This window comes from Balaenoptera borealis (assembly GCF_965194805.1).
Source record: "Balaenoptera borealis genome assembly, chromosome: 8".
NCBI lineage: Eukaryota > Metazoa > Chordata > Mammalia > Artiodactyla > Balaenopteridae > Balaenoptera > Balaenoptera borealis.
Genome location: NC_138865.1, coordinates 62,354,756 through 62,371,571, shown reverse-complemented (window position 1 = coordinate 62,371,571; position 16,816 = coordinate 62,354,756). Strand labels below are relative to the sequence as shown.

The 16,816-nt window shown below is 38.2% G+C and overlaps 1 protein-coding gene across 1 annotated transcript in view; it reads right to left on the bottom strand.

The window, feature by feature from the left end:
- The window catches only part of PTPRD (protein tyrosine phosphatase receptor type D), a 2,142,992-nt gene extending 2,128,288 nt beyond the window's left edge, over nt 1–14,704 (bottom strand). The window contains exon 1 of the mRNA XM_082404325.1: nt 14,407–14,704. The gene's annotated coding sequence lies outside the window, so the exon portion shown is untranslated. The remainder of the gene's footprint in view (nt 1–14,406) is intronic.
- Nucleotides 14,705–16,816: the final 2,112 nt, after the last annotated feature.

Sequence of the window (16,816 nt, the reverse complement as noted above, 5' to 3'; positions counted from 1 at the left end):
AGATTCAATGGAACTGGAATGGAAATTCCCTTAAAGCAACGCTGTTTCCCTTAACTTCCTATCTATTTATTATCTAAATTTGACCCTGAATATAAGGACTCCTCTCTAGGTAATGGCTGAGCATCAAGATGGAAGAAACCTGGGTCCATGAATGTCCTTGTGAAATAAGTGTCATCCCATCAGCCTGGGCCACTCAATTGAGGACTATTAGGTAAGAAAAATGTTTCTATTTCATTTCAGATACTTTGTTTTGGGGTCACACAGTTATAAAGGTTTAGTGTGTAATCTAACTTGTACAATGTTGAATGCTGACTCTTTATAATTATTTACTACGGATTTATTTTTTGAAGTGTACCATATGGGTTAATAAGTACTTTAAATTCATTTAATTTTAAATCAATTAGGAATACCGATAGATGAGCCAAAATGTGGGTGATGGGCTCTAGAATTCTTAGACTGGTTACTCTACGGGAAAAGACAAACAAATGAACAACCAACTGCTTACCAGGACAAACACTGCAACTTTTTTCAAAGTTTGGTCATGAATATTTTATAATTTTCCAAACTATTCCAGTGATCACGTGGCTGTTAAGTTACTTAATCAGAGAACTCAATTCTGAGATTTTGCATAGATTGCAATAACTCAAGATTACTCTATTTTCCAAAAAAATAGGCGTTTTTTTCCCTTCAGTTTTGTGAAGTTTTCAGCACTAACATCTTGATTCTTTCCTCTTCTACTCAGCTTTCCCCCTTCCCAGTCCTTCCTTCCAATCTCCCCAACAGATCAGACTCAATAATTATCAGCTTTAGTTACTGATACAAAGAAGCAGATCCAATAAAATGGGCTCTTTAGACCACAGAAATATATTAATATGGATCCAATCAATATTTTTGCAGTCATCACAATATTTTGGATGTGTAGTCTAAAAAGGGGTTCATGCAATATTTTCAAAGGTCACTAAAAATGCAGACATGGAAGCTGTGATTACATACTTACTTCATCTTAAGATATATCACTTTAAAATCTGGGGTACCTTTCCTAAGACAAAATGGATTAAAAAATCAATGATTTTTTTCAAGCCCTTGTATAAACAAATTTCCTTAAAAAATAATTTCTACCTGGTAATTCAACAGAAAAGCAGTCATATGTTATCTAAATATCCAACAAAGGTTTTTTGGAAGTTCTTAATATCAAAGCTACATTGTAAAAACATATCATGAACTGTTTCCCCTTTTGATCTGCAACATTCTCTTCAAGACAGATTTCATGTTATACAATGTGTGCCACGATCCTGGAAAGTGCACCCAAATTCTTAAGATTGATGACAGTAACTACATACATGCCATACCCAACAGATGTTACAGTAGCATTTCCAGCAACAAAGACCTGGAGCCCAGCCAAGCTGTGAGCAGCAGAGTCTGTTCTTATGAGGGCTGGGCTACAGTAAGAAACCCACACAGTTCCAGGATGGTAAGCCAAAGGAGGCTGACCACTTTGGAGTTGGCAGGGGAAACACAACATAAAATTTTGCTAGAGATCATTACTTAGTATGGCAGATACTGGCCGCTGCTGGGAAACAACAGAAAACTGATCGATTTGTTGTGCAGAAATAATATAGTAGGTGGTTCATCTTGAGCAAAGCCACAAAAAGAAAGAAGTTCCTCAAATTTGGCATTCTATTGTATATATGTCATTGGCTGGAAAGGATACTCATGATACTCTGAAATCAGATTAAAAATTAGTGTCTGAAGGACACATACATGTAATAGTGCAAAATTTGAGAAGCCTCTTCAACAAGGAAAAAGCAATTATAAATCGTCATCATCGTTATCATTTTCATCATAAGCTACCTAAATTATTCAATTGTTAACTTCAGTGTGTTTGTATGGCTTTATTATAGAGTACATAGTGCAGCAGGGGAGAAGGCAAGAAATAATGATGAAAAGGTAGTTTGCAACCTGAGTCAGGAAGGTCCGTTGATGGCACACTAAGTTTTCCTTTTAACATTATACTCCAGGCAATAAAGAATCTTTTAATGCTTTAAGCATGATCAGATTTGCATTTTGAAAAAAAAAATATCTTTTGGTGGCAGAGAAAAGAATAGAGGAGATAAGGTAGAAGTAGGAAGACAGGAAGTAGTCATCCAGGTAAGATTTGTGCTATGGACTGAATGTTGCATCCTTCCAAAATTCTTATGTTGAAATCTATTCCCCCATGTGATGGTATATGGAGGTGGGACTTTTAGGAGGTGTAGGTCATGAAGATAGAGTCATCATGAATGGAATTAGTGCCCTTACAAAGAGATTGCGGGGAGCTCCCCTGCCCTTTCCACCATGTGAGAATACAGCAGGAAGAAGGCTGTTTACTAACCAAGAAATGGGCTCTCACCAGACACCAAAACTGCCAGCACCTTGACTTTGGACATTCCAGCTTCCAGAACTGTGAGGAATAAATTTCTGTTGTTTATAAGCTACCCAGTCTATGGTATTTTTGTTATAGAATGGAATATGACAATTCCATTCCATAAGCCTGAATGGAATACGACAATTTGGTAAGACCCTGAAGCAAAATTATGGCATGGGGGAAATTTTAGTAAATAATACAGGGTGGGCCTGACAGAGCTTGGTCACTGATAGTTATCATTTTTGTGGTAGGACCCCACTGAGATAAAGGTGGATGCTGGCACAAATTTGATGAGACAACCCAGACCTTTAAAAAACTTTACTCTCTTGAAGTTGCAGATTCTGCTTATTTTAGCTAATTTTCTGGACCTATTACATTTGTTTGCCTGCAGAGATCTAATCCAAGGTATCTTGTATAACCCATACTGTATATGCAAATTATACTGTATATAATGAGTATATTACATTTTAATAATAATTAGGACTACCCGTTTAAAAACACTTTGGATCTGAAGATTATGTCTTCTTTGTTCATAAATCAAAAGAAATAAAAAGATATTATTGCCAATGCGTGAAAGAGTCCAGGGTTTCTTTGTTTTTTATTCTTGACCACTGCTCCTCCTACAAGATTTTCAGGGACAGAAGGCCAAACCCTTGCTTGTAACAAGCATTTTAACAGTTTAGCAGTCCTACAAAGGTCTCCAGGGGACAAGTTTGCATCACAGAACTGCCCAGTTTGGCACATTTTCTACTCCTCAATTCTCACTTAGAAAGGAAAATCCATTGAATTTTCTTGGCAAGTAATCAGAACACCTTAGGGAGGAAAGACTTCAGGAAGACCTTGGGGGGAAAAGATAATCCAATAAACTTGTTCATTAAGTGTTTCCATATCTTTCACACCTGAAAGGAAGAGGTTTGTGCCTCTTGAAATATGAGTCATAAAATAACTTTAACTTTCTATTTTTGCTATTATATATTTCCCTCAATATAGGGAACATGCAATTTTTTGTATATGCTTTGCCATATTGTGGTATTAATTAAAATTATAACTTGACAAATGTATAGCTAATATTTTATTTAGTTTGATTTTTAAAACATCACAAATTTATGATAATTTTACAGAACATCTAAGATATTTCTCATGTCCTTTCAAAATTAGGGCACCAGATTTCCACCAATAAGCATCGAGCATTTCTCATATATTAGAAACCAAATAAATGTTTACTAAGATTATTTTATTCAACCTTTTTAAATTTGGTTAATGTACAGGTAATAGTTTAACTTTTCAATTCTTATAATCTAACAATTAAATCATGATTTATCCTGTAACTCATATTCCCTCAATTTAAGTTTCAAGTAAGCAGTCATGCAAAAATTCAAGAAAAGAGATCAACACACTGGAAAAAAAAGAAAAGCAAAAGTATTTTACTATTGCCATCAAATGAAAATTACAATGAATTTAATCCAATGTGATGCAATGGTGTAAATAATACCCAGACTACATGGCAATGAGACATAAATAGTAACAGTTCACAAAAATAATTATTAAAATGACTCTTACAGGACCAATTTTTGGTTTTCCTCTTCTTAATTTCTTTAATGCTTATAATCAGCAACACTTATATTATACTTTGTACCAGTTAGTTACGCCAGTCTCATGTCGTTATCATGGGAAGCAATCATTAAAGCACTGGTAGATGGGGCCCTCTTGACCCTAAATCTCACTCCATGGTACATCTGAGCTCATCTTCCCTGCCTTTGCATTTCTATTCCGCTATGCCTTCTACATAAGACAAACTGACTCAAACATCTTGGTTGATTCTCAAAAACTGTGGCTCTTGGTCACCAGTCACTAAGTGTAACAAGGTATGTAAAAAACTGATGCAGCATAAAATCTATGGCCAAGAGTCTATAGGGGCCTGCCTGTTTGGTGGGAACCACCTTGCTCAACCTACTCCTGAGAAGGGACCTGAGCTTGGAGGGACACCACTGGCAAAAACAGAGAGCACATCAGGTTCTCTTTCTACCAGATCAACACTCTCCAAGGAAGAAAAGAAATACACACTACTATATATAAAATAGATACCTAATAAGGACCTACTGTATAGCACAGGGAACTCTACTCAGTAGAGTTACTCTGTAATGACCTATATCAGAAAAGAATCTAAAAAGGCGTGGGCATATGTATATATATAACTGATTCACTTTGCTGTACAGCAGAAACTAACACAACACTGTAAATCAACTATTCTCCAATAAACATTTTTAAAAAAGAAAAGAAAAGGAATACACTCTAAAGCATTTGCACAGTCCTTACACACTCAACTTTGGCAAGAGCTATCTGGAGATAGTTGGCCTTGGTGTGGTTTGTCCTCACTTCTTTGTTTCCCTGAGCAACACTTTCACGATGTTCCATTCCTGTATGTTATCATTTACTTACAATAATTTGTGTTGGCTTCGTTTTAAAGGAATTGTATCATAAAAGCAAAGCTGGGATACCTCATGTTTTCCACATTTGATATATAAAACCTATGCGATTGTGGAATTCTTATATACTAATGTTGTACATATGGGAGAACATATAAATCTATGTCAAAATGCCAATATAGCAAAGTGGTTTAAAATGTGGGATGTGCAGGCAGAGCACAAAGGTGCTTCACTTGATATGCTACAATGGGCAACTTTCCCTTGCTTCTATGTGCTTTAGTTTCCTCATTTGTAAATTAAAGATAATAACTGTACTGATTCCATGGGGCTGAGGTGAGAATAAATGAGTTAATGCCCATGAAGCACTTAAAATACTGACTGGTATACATTAAAGAGTCAATAAATGTTAGCTATTATTATCACCTTCTATCTTAAGGTCTTTTCAGAGCTCATGAGAAGATTCCACAGGACAAAAAAATTCCAAAACCCACGATGCCATCACTGATTAGGGACAAAAATTGCTTCTTTCTTTTAATGTAATAAGAAGTGATAATTAGAACCATAAGAAGTGATGGACTAGTCATGAAATGTAGATTGTTACATCGATGAGAGTGATGACTGAGATGTAAGGGAACTGCACGATACAAAAAATGGTGTAATCTATTAACAAGTCTTAACAATATACACTTTTATATTCTCACGTGACCAACAGAGTCATCCCTGTGTAGCTGTGGCACCAGGTTCCTACTAAGATCAAAGGAAATGAGCAAAAAAGGGAAACTTGGCAGTAGAAATAGAAATGGGAAGAGATACTCATTTCCTATTGAATAAGGGAGAAAGGAAGCCTGCTCTAGTAGGAAACAAATGATCTCTTCTGACCTAGCTCCATAAACGGATTCATCTCCAGGTTCAGCCCATAAGATTTCACACCAAAATAAATATTGCCTGAAATTTCTTTCTCTGAAAACAGCATATATACAAACACACAGACACACAGAGCATATATATATTGTATATATTATATATATATATATATATATATATATATATATATATATATATATATATGTGTATTACAATTAGAATATTTCTTTAGATGTACTACTTCAAAAAGCCAGAAAGTATCAATGTGTCTTAGGGAATGTGTAATTTATGTTATTAAGTCTGGCAACTTTCCACAATGGAGGTGGTCTATGGGAAAATAGAAAGCACCAAAAAAAAAAAAAAAAACAAAACACACAAGAGGAAGGCATGCCATCCTGAGGGGCAGGGAAATGAGACACGGAAGTGCTGAATTCAATCCTGAGAGCACACAATTCTACCACAAGAAAGCCCTGTTGTCTTGAACCACACAGGTATAAATGATGAGGCTAAGACATGTCTTACAGAGCTAACCACATATATTTCCTAGGAGGCAACAAATGGATAGCACAAATGACACAGAATGAACACATCCATTCAGAGGAGAAGCCACCGGACATCCTTACACACTAAAATTACAAGCAATGATCCACTGAAATAAATACCATTAATAAATATTAATTAAGAACTAAGTGAGTATATTATAAAATAAAATGGAAAATAACAAATGATGGGAAGACACTTTTCTATCTTTTTAATGCACATAGTCCAGCATTAAAATTTATAAATGTAAAAGTTTCCTTGAAGGTGAAACAATATACTGTCTCAGGACAGTTTTTCAAATATTACTGTTGAGTAGTACAGTATCTTTGATAAGGGCTCTTAAGGAGAATAAAAACAGAAACTCTTTAAAATTAAATCAGAAACTAGAGAAATCAAGAGGTGAATTTATGGTAAATTTTTAACTCCAAAGATATCTAACAATCCAATTAAGTTTCTAAAAATTTAAATTACACTTTTGTCTTCCTCTTTATTTGATCCAAAGTACATATTATAAGACCGCTTATGAAAATAAGCCACACATCAAAATGTACAGGTAGAATTTCCTCTCTTTTTCTCTGTTCTCTTTCCCGGTAAAACCAATACACTTCTCCAATGATGCTTTGGTTACAACTGAAACAACACGATCCTTGACTATAACTTGTATTGTACCCCATGAATTTGGAAATACAAGGGATTGGTACATGGACTATAAACTGCTACAGTGGTCTGGAGAATTATTTGTGTTTTCCATATCTTGTCAATATGAGGAGGGTAGAGTGATATGCTTATCATACCCTACTGCCTGCCTCTCTGGAACTTTGGAGAGTGGGGAACATGACCAATTAGCATTGGAGTAATCCAGCTCTGAAGATGTTGAAAGATGTCAACTTTGCAGTGGAATACAGCATAGCCTACAGCTGCTACATAAGCAAAAAGGATTCCACCCAGCTTCCAGAAGAGATGCCTCTGACTCAGGATGACAGCCAATGAGCAGGGGGAAATGATAAAAGAAGCCATGTACCGAGAAATTTTCCTGTGATTTAAGAGAAGAGATTCTTTAGGGAGATTACATTTTCTCCATGGAATAAAAAAAAAAAAAAAAAATTCTTGATAGTGGGGAAACATTTCATAAGAATATAAGATGGTCGCAATTTGGGCAATTTTATATTGCTACCGTACGAGTGTTTACTCAGCGTTGCTTGGCACACTGGAGACAATAAATATTTGGGGATCAAGTGTTATATGGGTTATGCCGCCATGTGGTACATATTGCATAATCCTGACTAGTGATTCTGACTTGAAAATATATCCAAGCTGGGAAACAGAAGAGAACGTAACTTCTAGGAGTAGTGCATATGGTGCCTGTATTTTCCTGTCCTTGATTTTTGTGGCAAAATCAAAGAGGAATTAATACAGAGCAGGAACTGATAAACTAACCTCCTAAACGGTTCCAGATGGATACAAGGTAGCAACGGCAAAACCTGGGACTATGGCACAGTGAAGGTATGAGCCAGATTCCCTGCTAATCTGATGACCATCTACTCCAAGGTGAAAAGTCATATCTCGAAGTTTGAAACCAATTTGTGGGAAGAATAAAAAGTGGAAGAATATGGCTTCTAAGGCAAGATTAATAAGTCTCTCCTTTCTTCCATCCTCTCTGCTCTACATCCTTCATTCTACCTCTAAGTACAATCTATGATCTTGATCATATAGATTCTAGGTCACTGTACTTGGACAACATCTCAAGCATACAGCATGGATGAGTATTTTTTTTTTCCTACCTAAATAAATGTCTTGGACAAGTGGCCTAGACCAGTTCATTTAAAAATAGGAAACACACTACTGCTCTTATTTTTTCTTGGTCTGTATTCTAAATTAACCTTTCCTAGGGGCTTCCCTGGTGGCGCAGTGGTTGAGAATCTGCCAGCCAATGCAGGGGACACGGGTTCGAGCCCTGGTCTGGGAAGATCCCACATGCCGCAGAGCAGCTAGGCCCGTGAGCCACACCTACTGAGCCTGCGCGTCTGGAGCCCGTGCTCCGCAACAAGAGAGGCCGCGATAGTGAGAGGTCCGCGCACCGCGACGAAGAGTGGCCCCCGCTTGCCACAACTAGAGAAAGCCCTCGCACAGAAACGAAGACCCAACACAGCCATAATTAATTAATTAATTAATTAATTTTTTAAAAAATTAACCTTTCCCAGAACTGGAAGGAAGCCATGTTCTAGGCCTTTGTCCCAAGACAATCTAATGAAAGAAACAGGAGTATATCCTATGATATAAATCCCATAATACAGGTGCTTAGTGGGTAAGTAGTAAAGAGGTCTATGTGCACACATGCTTGCCAGGCTTTGTTCTCTGTTCCTGTAGCTGCTGAAAAGGTCTATTTTTCAACAGTACAAACTATATTTGAGAAATATAACTTTGGGTAGTCTTTGAAAAGTATAATTCACAGGGGTCCCAATACAATAAATGCATTAATAGACTTGTGTAGCTGATTGCTTACATATTTGCATTCTTAAAATGGATTTTTTGTAAAAGTTCACTAATTCTGCATTTAAGTGTAATATTTTTTGTTCTTTGACAAAGTAAATCAGATAGCATCATATATGCAATGAATCTTACAACAAGGCATCCCAGTTAAAATTATACACATTTAATTCGAGGTTAAAGATGGCTGCTTTTAAGTCACCAACCATGTTATAATCAAATACAAATTTGTTCCTTTCCTTTTTAGCACCTAATATAAGTACATACACTTAACCAGGTAAGTAAGGTCCATAACAGCACATGTAAAAGAACAGCAATCATGTTCTCTGCAATTCTATACATCTCAACCTTAAGAATATTTAATTATTATAATGTGGTATTTAGAAAATATATGAAATTATTACAAGGCAGAAGGCCTTGGTAAAATGGTATATTATTGAAATTTCATTTGATTTAAGGACTAATCAGAGAGCAATTTGATACAGTACACCCTAATATATGTTCTCTTTGACAACTCAATTATTGTATATACACTTCTAAAATTTTAAGCACACTATTTTCACTAATTTCCATCTTGAACAGATGTATTTAAACACACACACACATACACACGGGCACGCATGCAAATACGCACAAAGAAAAGCAAATACACTCTCTATAATTAATCAGCCATAATTTGCATTCAAAAGTAAACAAATTTTAAATATAGCATGATCTCCCAGTCTCCCATGATTTAAAACGTAAAACATTTATAAAAATATAGGTCACTTGCTACCATTCAGAGATTTCTGTCAGAAAAGGAAAGGACTGGGCACACTGATTTTCTTAGAGGGGAGGAAGTCTCCGATTTCATCAGTTAAATAACACGAATTGTATCTAGATAAATTGTATCTACAATTTTTAACTGTATAAATTATTGGCTTTTTCTATTTTAAAAACAGCACTGAAAATTAACACCATATGTATTCTTTCTCTGTGTTCATTTTCCATGATAAGTTTGATCACTATAAAATATTTTTAAATGAAATGCATCCTACATCATCAATGAGATTTTTTAACTTATAATTTACTAACAGGTATATAAATGACTGTCCGTGTGTTTTCTTGCCAATGTAGTATCTTAGATACTATTGCTCTGTGATGGAAAGCCTCTCTGTGAACTTCAGAAATTTATGTCACCTTTATAGTTTTCAATCTTTGAAGTCTTTAGTTTTGTCTTTAAAATATAGGGGTTGAAATAAATTTTTCTATGGTTTCTTCTAGCTGTGACATCTATAACAGGTATCACAGAAAAAAATATGAGTTGACTTCACTTGTGCATATTTATCTAAACATGACATTGTAAGATAGCTTACATGAAGTAATTAAGAGAAGTAAAAAGGATGTCAAAAGAGACGAAGCAATTCCTCTTATTTTTATCTTCTCATACCCTCTGGTATTGAATAGAGTAACAAGTCCAAAAACACTTATTTATACAATATTCTTTCAGTAGCAAGAGGGAAGGGTGGTTTAGAGAAAATTTAATCAGCCCCCTTCCTTCCATAATCTCCATCCTCCTCCTTTAAAACCACTCCAAATAAACATTGAATCTACATAGCAACAGTGTCCAAGCACTTCCAACATGGCTTCAGAACAATTTCCTTAGCCATCCTTCAAACAAGATGGCTGCCCCAACGCTTACACAGATTCTCAAGCTGCCATAGTGTAATTCAACAATTTGCTAAACACTAATACTAACTATATTAGTAATTACATTAGCTTGTTTCTCAGATTCTGTGATTGAAATATTCTCAAATTGTAGGCCAATTTCTCTACAGAGAAGAAAACCCAGGTACAGAGAGTCCAGGTTACCTCCCTGGGGTCACACAGCCAATTATAACGGTGAGAGGAAAACTCAAAACTTCTGATTCTACAATCACATAAATGTTCACATTGTGGGTAATGTTCATTTTTGGTTCTTCATTCATTTTCCTTCATTCAACACAGTTTTAAAGGGTTTGAAGAAACATAACCATTATTGCAAGTACAGTTAACGTATACATTGTTTAATTGTACCAGTGGAAATCCATTTATTCTTCATGGATGGCAAATTGCTTTTGAAAAGCCTGATTAAAACTGACTGAACTGACAGTAGTCATAAAAAATTTGCATTTCAATATATAAGGAGATAAATGAATTCAAAAGGCACTCAACTGGATACAAAATCCAATTCATCCAATATTCACCATAACTTTTAAATTAGCATTATCAAATATATATGTTCATATAATTTGCATTGCTAAAGTTTATTAAATTCAGTATAAGTGTAAGTCCAAAAAGACATAACTGAAATTGAGGTATTTTCTCCAAAGAACAGAGGAATCTTAGTTATTTGTGGTATTAAATTTGAGATTCATAGATAAAGCCATATTGATAGATATTCAATTAGGCAATTTTGCAAGTCACATATTTTTCAGAAATGTCTAAAAAGAAGATTTTGGGTGGGTGAATTTGAAATGTGTAACATGCATTTCAGGCCACCTGCTCTCAAATTACCATATAAAATCCATCCATTCCCCACCTACTCCCATAAGCCAGTCTTAGAAATGCAGAGGTATCAGAAGTTACATCAATATTACTTTTCTAACAGCAAAACAATTTACACCAGTGGTAGCCACAACTGTCATGTGCACTAGTAGCCATTCCTAAAATTTCAATAGTATCCAGCTAATTATTTTATATAAACCAGCAATATTTTAGCTTTTCTCTTATACTTAACCTCACTAAAGAAAAATGTCCTTTGCCCTTGCAGGTTGCATCTGCACCCTACTAGTAGTACACAGGAGAGAAAGGATGTCATTTCATAGAGGGAAAAACAAAGTAATTTTTAATCACAGTTTAGCCTTCCAAAATCACATCTACTTAACAATGTCTTACTTTCTAAATTAAAAGTTTTAAGAAAATAATAATCACATTTAAGGGTTCCCTAAAATGTAAGACCATGTGGTCTACAAAACCACCTTTAAGTAATGATATTTACAGGACTACATCTGTAAATTCTACGTTAATATTAAGAGAAAGAAAAGTATGTTTGCCCTCACCAACTGCAACTGTAAGCAAATGCAGGTATACAGCACTTTATTAGTAAGAACTCCTTTAGTAAGCACACGTTTAGAGGAATTAATCATTCATTCCCTGTAGACTGCTTATGTATTTCATAGGGCCATGATCTGATCTGAATAACAAGAACAATTGCATAATAAAACACATTACTGCTGACATCAGCAACTTTCTTTTTTCAACTTTAAAGTTGCAACCACCTCTGTATTGCACAAAAAGCTGGTGGCAAAAAAACCTGACAACTGAATCGCCCCATCCAGCTTTGACTTTTTTCTCTCTTATTACATAGAGACAGTGATCAAATATAATATGTGCAAGCTTTACTAGAAATGGTTTTAATTCAGGCTATCTTCCTCAGCACTATGACATAATTAGAGACAGAATCTGTGTCAGATTAGTTTTCATGTTAAGTGTAAATCTTTCAGAAATTCAAACAGGATGAACAATTCTGTCCTGTCTTTTCTTCTGTGGAATATGAGTCTAACAGTAATATAGGTAATAACATGTTTGAACCACTCTAAAATTTGACTACCTCAGTACAAACTCACCTTTTATTTTTCAATAATTATTTTTTCAAACATCAAGTATGCTTTCAGATATCTGAGGTCACAAATGAGTAGAGGTCATTTGCTATAATTCAAATCTGATCAACCAAGGGCTTCATTTTAATTATTTAAATTCACTTTAAACCAATGATAGAAATGGCAGCTGAGAGCAGTAATACACCTAAGAAAACACATTTGGATAGAAAATAAAGTAATATACAAGAAACAATGATATATCTATCCAAAATGATTTCCATGTATGGTAACTTCATGTCAACAAATTCATCAACTGTCCTACTGTTATTTCATTACCCCCAAAACTTATGTCCCAAGATATTCAGAGCTTCTGATATTGAATAACCATAACAACTCTAAAAAGAGCTTTCCCTTTTTTATACCACTGTACATTAGTTCACTCTTAAATTTTTAAAAATCAATGCCAAATGAATTTAGCTGCTTTTATATATTTACTTGAGTAAATATAAAGGTAATTGTTTTTCACTTTACCATCATCAGCAATTAAATATAAGAAAGCCCTCAGGTATTATTTGATAGTAAGGTGTTTTGTTAAAAATAATCTGTGAGATAAGTGATGTTAATTTTCAGTCTGGTTTCTAACTCTTGAAAGGATTTGATTAGAAAAGTGTATATTATACTAACACAGAAAGTTGAAAGTTAAAGATAAAACAGAAAAACTTTTCCTAATCACTATTCTACACTAGTCAGTATGAATGCTATTATGTCAAAGAAGTTTTAATTTGTTAAAAATCACCTCTGTTTTAACTAAACTGCAATTCCTACTGTATCTACTGTATATGTAACAATGCAAGAAGACTTAGATTCAGAATCCATTTGGCAGTGATAAAGGAAAAAAAAAATGCTGAAATGTTATTGATTCTCTCTCTCTTATGCAAAACAGACTGACTCAACTATATTTTTCCTGACATAACACAAAGGTTTTATTTAGATATTACAAAATACTGGCAAATGTTAGACTGTATATCTCTCTTTTTTAAATTTTAAGATATTAACCCTTTCACAGAGAGAGGAAGAGTGTCCTACTTGTTTTTACAGAAATGCTGCAGCCACTGACATGGTGATGTTAGCCCCAAGAGGAATACCACCTGCAAAAGTTTTTGATGCAGAGATATTCAGCCCTAGGAGACACCTTAAACCTGTCACTGGCTGCTGAGCCCATCACAATTTATAACCTGCTGTGTCAAAGTCACAGCCTCAGCTCCTGCCCTCTCCAAAACATTTTTCACATTCCCTCTCCAAATTAATTTCATCCAGTTTTTTACAAACTAGGCTAAAATTCCCAGATTTTCTTCCACATCTCCTCTACCTACAAGCATAAAGAAACCTCAGCAGGGTTTTATTCCAGTCTTTCAAACCGGCTATATTAACTTTCCCTTGACCCAATTTTTTCTTTTTTTTTTAACAAGCTCTCTTCAGAACCAAAGATAAAACAAACAACCAAGTGAAGTCAGAGAAGGATGAGAGTTGGTGTGGATTAAGGCTGAGGTTGAAGCTAGCAGTAGAAGGAAACCAGTAGGGTTAGAATGCTCAAGCTTTTTTAAGGAAACCATCCTTAAATCTTAGAACCAACCAACGTTTCACAAACCAGGCTTCCCATAGCCCTTGAACAATCAGCGTTTAAAAAATCGGATTCCCAGCAAGACTGCCCATACTGAAGTCTGCTGAATGCAATGTTCTTCCAAAAAAGAAAGAAAGAGAGAGAGAGAGAGACAAAGAGAGAAAGAAAGAAAGAGAATGGAAGAAAGAAGAAAGAAAGACAGAGAAAGAAAGAAAGAAAGAAAGAAAGAAAGAAAGAAAGAAAGAAAGAAAGAAAGAGAGAAAGAGAGAAAGAAAGAAAGAAGCTTAGCAAACCACTTCTCAATTAAGAACTAGTGAAGTTATATAAATCAACTTCTTCCCCGGTAAAACGAACAAACTGCCCGCCCATACCATCGGGGGAAAAGCATTCATTCAGCATATGCCTCAATTTAAGACAAGAAATACAGAAGCACAGTTTACTTACTAAAGCAGCCGCTCCAGTCCTCCTTGGAAACCCTGAGGAGTCTTCTCGTTTCTCCCCTACCAGTCAAATAAAGAATTGTCTTTCTACTCCACACAGGCCCAGAATAAACTGCAAGAAAGGACAGCACAAGAACAGCCGCCCGTCGGGCTTTGGCTTTGGTCGGATGCTTCGGGTTCTGATTGTTTCAAAAGTGGGGTCTTCTTTTCGGGAGGGAGGGGGCGAAGACAGGAGAAAATGAGGGCGCTCCGCAAGCTCGCCGGGGTCCTACAAATTATTCTGACGGCAAAGTACCTGCACTCTCCCCGCGGAGGCTGCCTGTCAGCGCCGCGCGAAGGGGAGGACGCTGAGGGGGAGGAGCAGCCGGAGGGCTCGGGCTGGGAGGGAGCGCGGGGCGGGGGAGGCCGGCGAGCGGCGGGCGGAGAAGCCGGGGGCCCAGCCGCCGTCAGGGCGAGGCGCTGCCCCACGCGCTCGGGCCGCCGGGTGTGGGCGCGGCGGGGCCGGGAGCTGAGGCGGCGGGCATCTCCCGGCAGCTCGCGCTCCCTCTTGCTCCCGCTCGCACACACAGGCACACACCCCACGTCTCCGACAACAGCCGCCCCGCCGCAAGCACTCACCTGCATTTCCTTAACAAGCCACTTGATGGCTGCCAGCGGCGCGGGCCCGGCTCCCGCAGGCGGGCGGGCGGGAGCCCAGGGCGCGGAGGACGCGGCGCGGGATGTTCCGAGCGCCCGCCCGGGAGGCGGCGGCGGCTGCGGCGGCTGCGGCGGCGGCGGCGGTGCGGGCGCGGGCTGGGGCGGGAGGAGGGGAGCCGCGCCTCGCCCCCGCGCTGCCCGGGCGCTGACCTGACTGACCCCGCGCCCCCGGGACCTTGGCGGGATTCCAGGGCTCGGGGGTCAAGTGGTCGGCGCGGGGAGAGGAGGACATGTCGGGCCCGCGCTACTCCCGACTACTAAAGCCACACAGGACTTGTCCAGGTGTGAATCCCGCTTGCGCTTCTTCAGGTGTTCGCGTGCTTTCGCTAATTTTACAGGTGTTTTTGCTTTTTGTTTTGGAGGGCAGCTGGCGGTTAGGGTTAGGGGTGGAGGGTTTAAAAATGCAAGGGCTAAAGATTTAATCTGCAATACGATCGATGCTTGGGAAGAATCCCCTTTAGTGAGAGTTAAGGAAGGGGAGCGGAGGCTCCGTGGCGCCCGGGGTGTTCTGCATCTCAGATACAGGATGTATCAATAGTTGTCGTATGGGGTGCTTGGCAGCCTGGCTGCCGGGATTGAGGGAGACACTGGGCTCTGCCGAGGTGGTACTTGAGAAGGGAAAAACCTGTGAAAGAGTTGCTGGGAAACAGCCTCGCTATTGAGGAGAGGACGCGGACAGGCATTGGGGGAGCAATTTCTTCCCCACCTGCTCAGTCCCCCACCATAGAGCGGCCAACGCCACTAAGGTGGTGTACCACAGACACGGGATACCAGGGAAGAGGAACTTAGGTCCCCTGAGCAAAGCTAGAAAAGGGGACTGGAGCTGGGGAAGAGGGTGGGCAGGATGAAAGAAATCTAGCAGAAAGCTTATCACTCCACCATCATTTATGTCTGATCAGAGCATACAGCTACGGCAACAAATGCTCTCTCTTTCTTGCTAAGGAGAGAGCAATGTCACTACGTCGGTGCTTTTAAAAAAAAAAAAAAAAAGCTAAAATAATTATCCTGTTTGTAATAACGCAACAGAGAGACTTCCAGGTACCCTCTAGTCAAACGTGCTGTAAGCACTATGGACACAAACAGAAAGCAGTGAGCCATCTACTTATCTGTCCACGACCTAATAGCAGAAATGTCACTTTCTCCCAGAGAGAAACAAAGCTTAATCAATATAGGTGACATTTTCCCCAGGGTCCTTTTTCTACTCATGCCTGCTTCATTGCTTGCCATGCCCCTTTGCTCTTCAGGAGTGACCCTTCTTCTGAACCCATCCCCTACCAAGCTCCCTGCTCTGCCACCTTAAACCCTCTGAGCTCACCCATTCAAGAAGGTTCACTTGCACACAGTATCACTTAAAGCTGTTCTTGTAAATGATAGGATATAAACCAAAAAAGACTTCTCCTGCACGTGCAAGTGTGTGTGTATGTGTACTGCATGTCTATCTTTGCAATTATGCAAAGCACCTGCCCCCCTTATGGTGTTGTCTGTGCAAGATGATGACTAACTCATTCTCTCTTCCTCTCTCTCCTTCTTTCCCTCCCTCCTTCTCCCTCTGCACAAATACACACCACTCACCCCTGTCTCAGTTCCTTCCTGTCAGTGTTCAGTAATGGTTTTACATGAACTTTCTGTTAGACAGCCTCTGACTATCAAGAGCGACTTGGAGCGGATTGGTAGGAGAAATGCTGGGGCTGAACACTGCTGCTATGTTTCCTGTCATC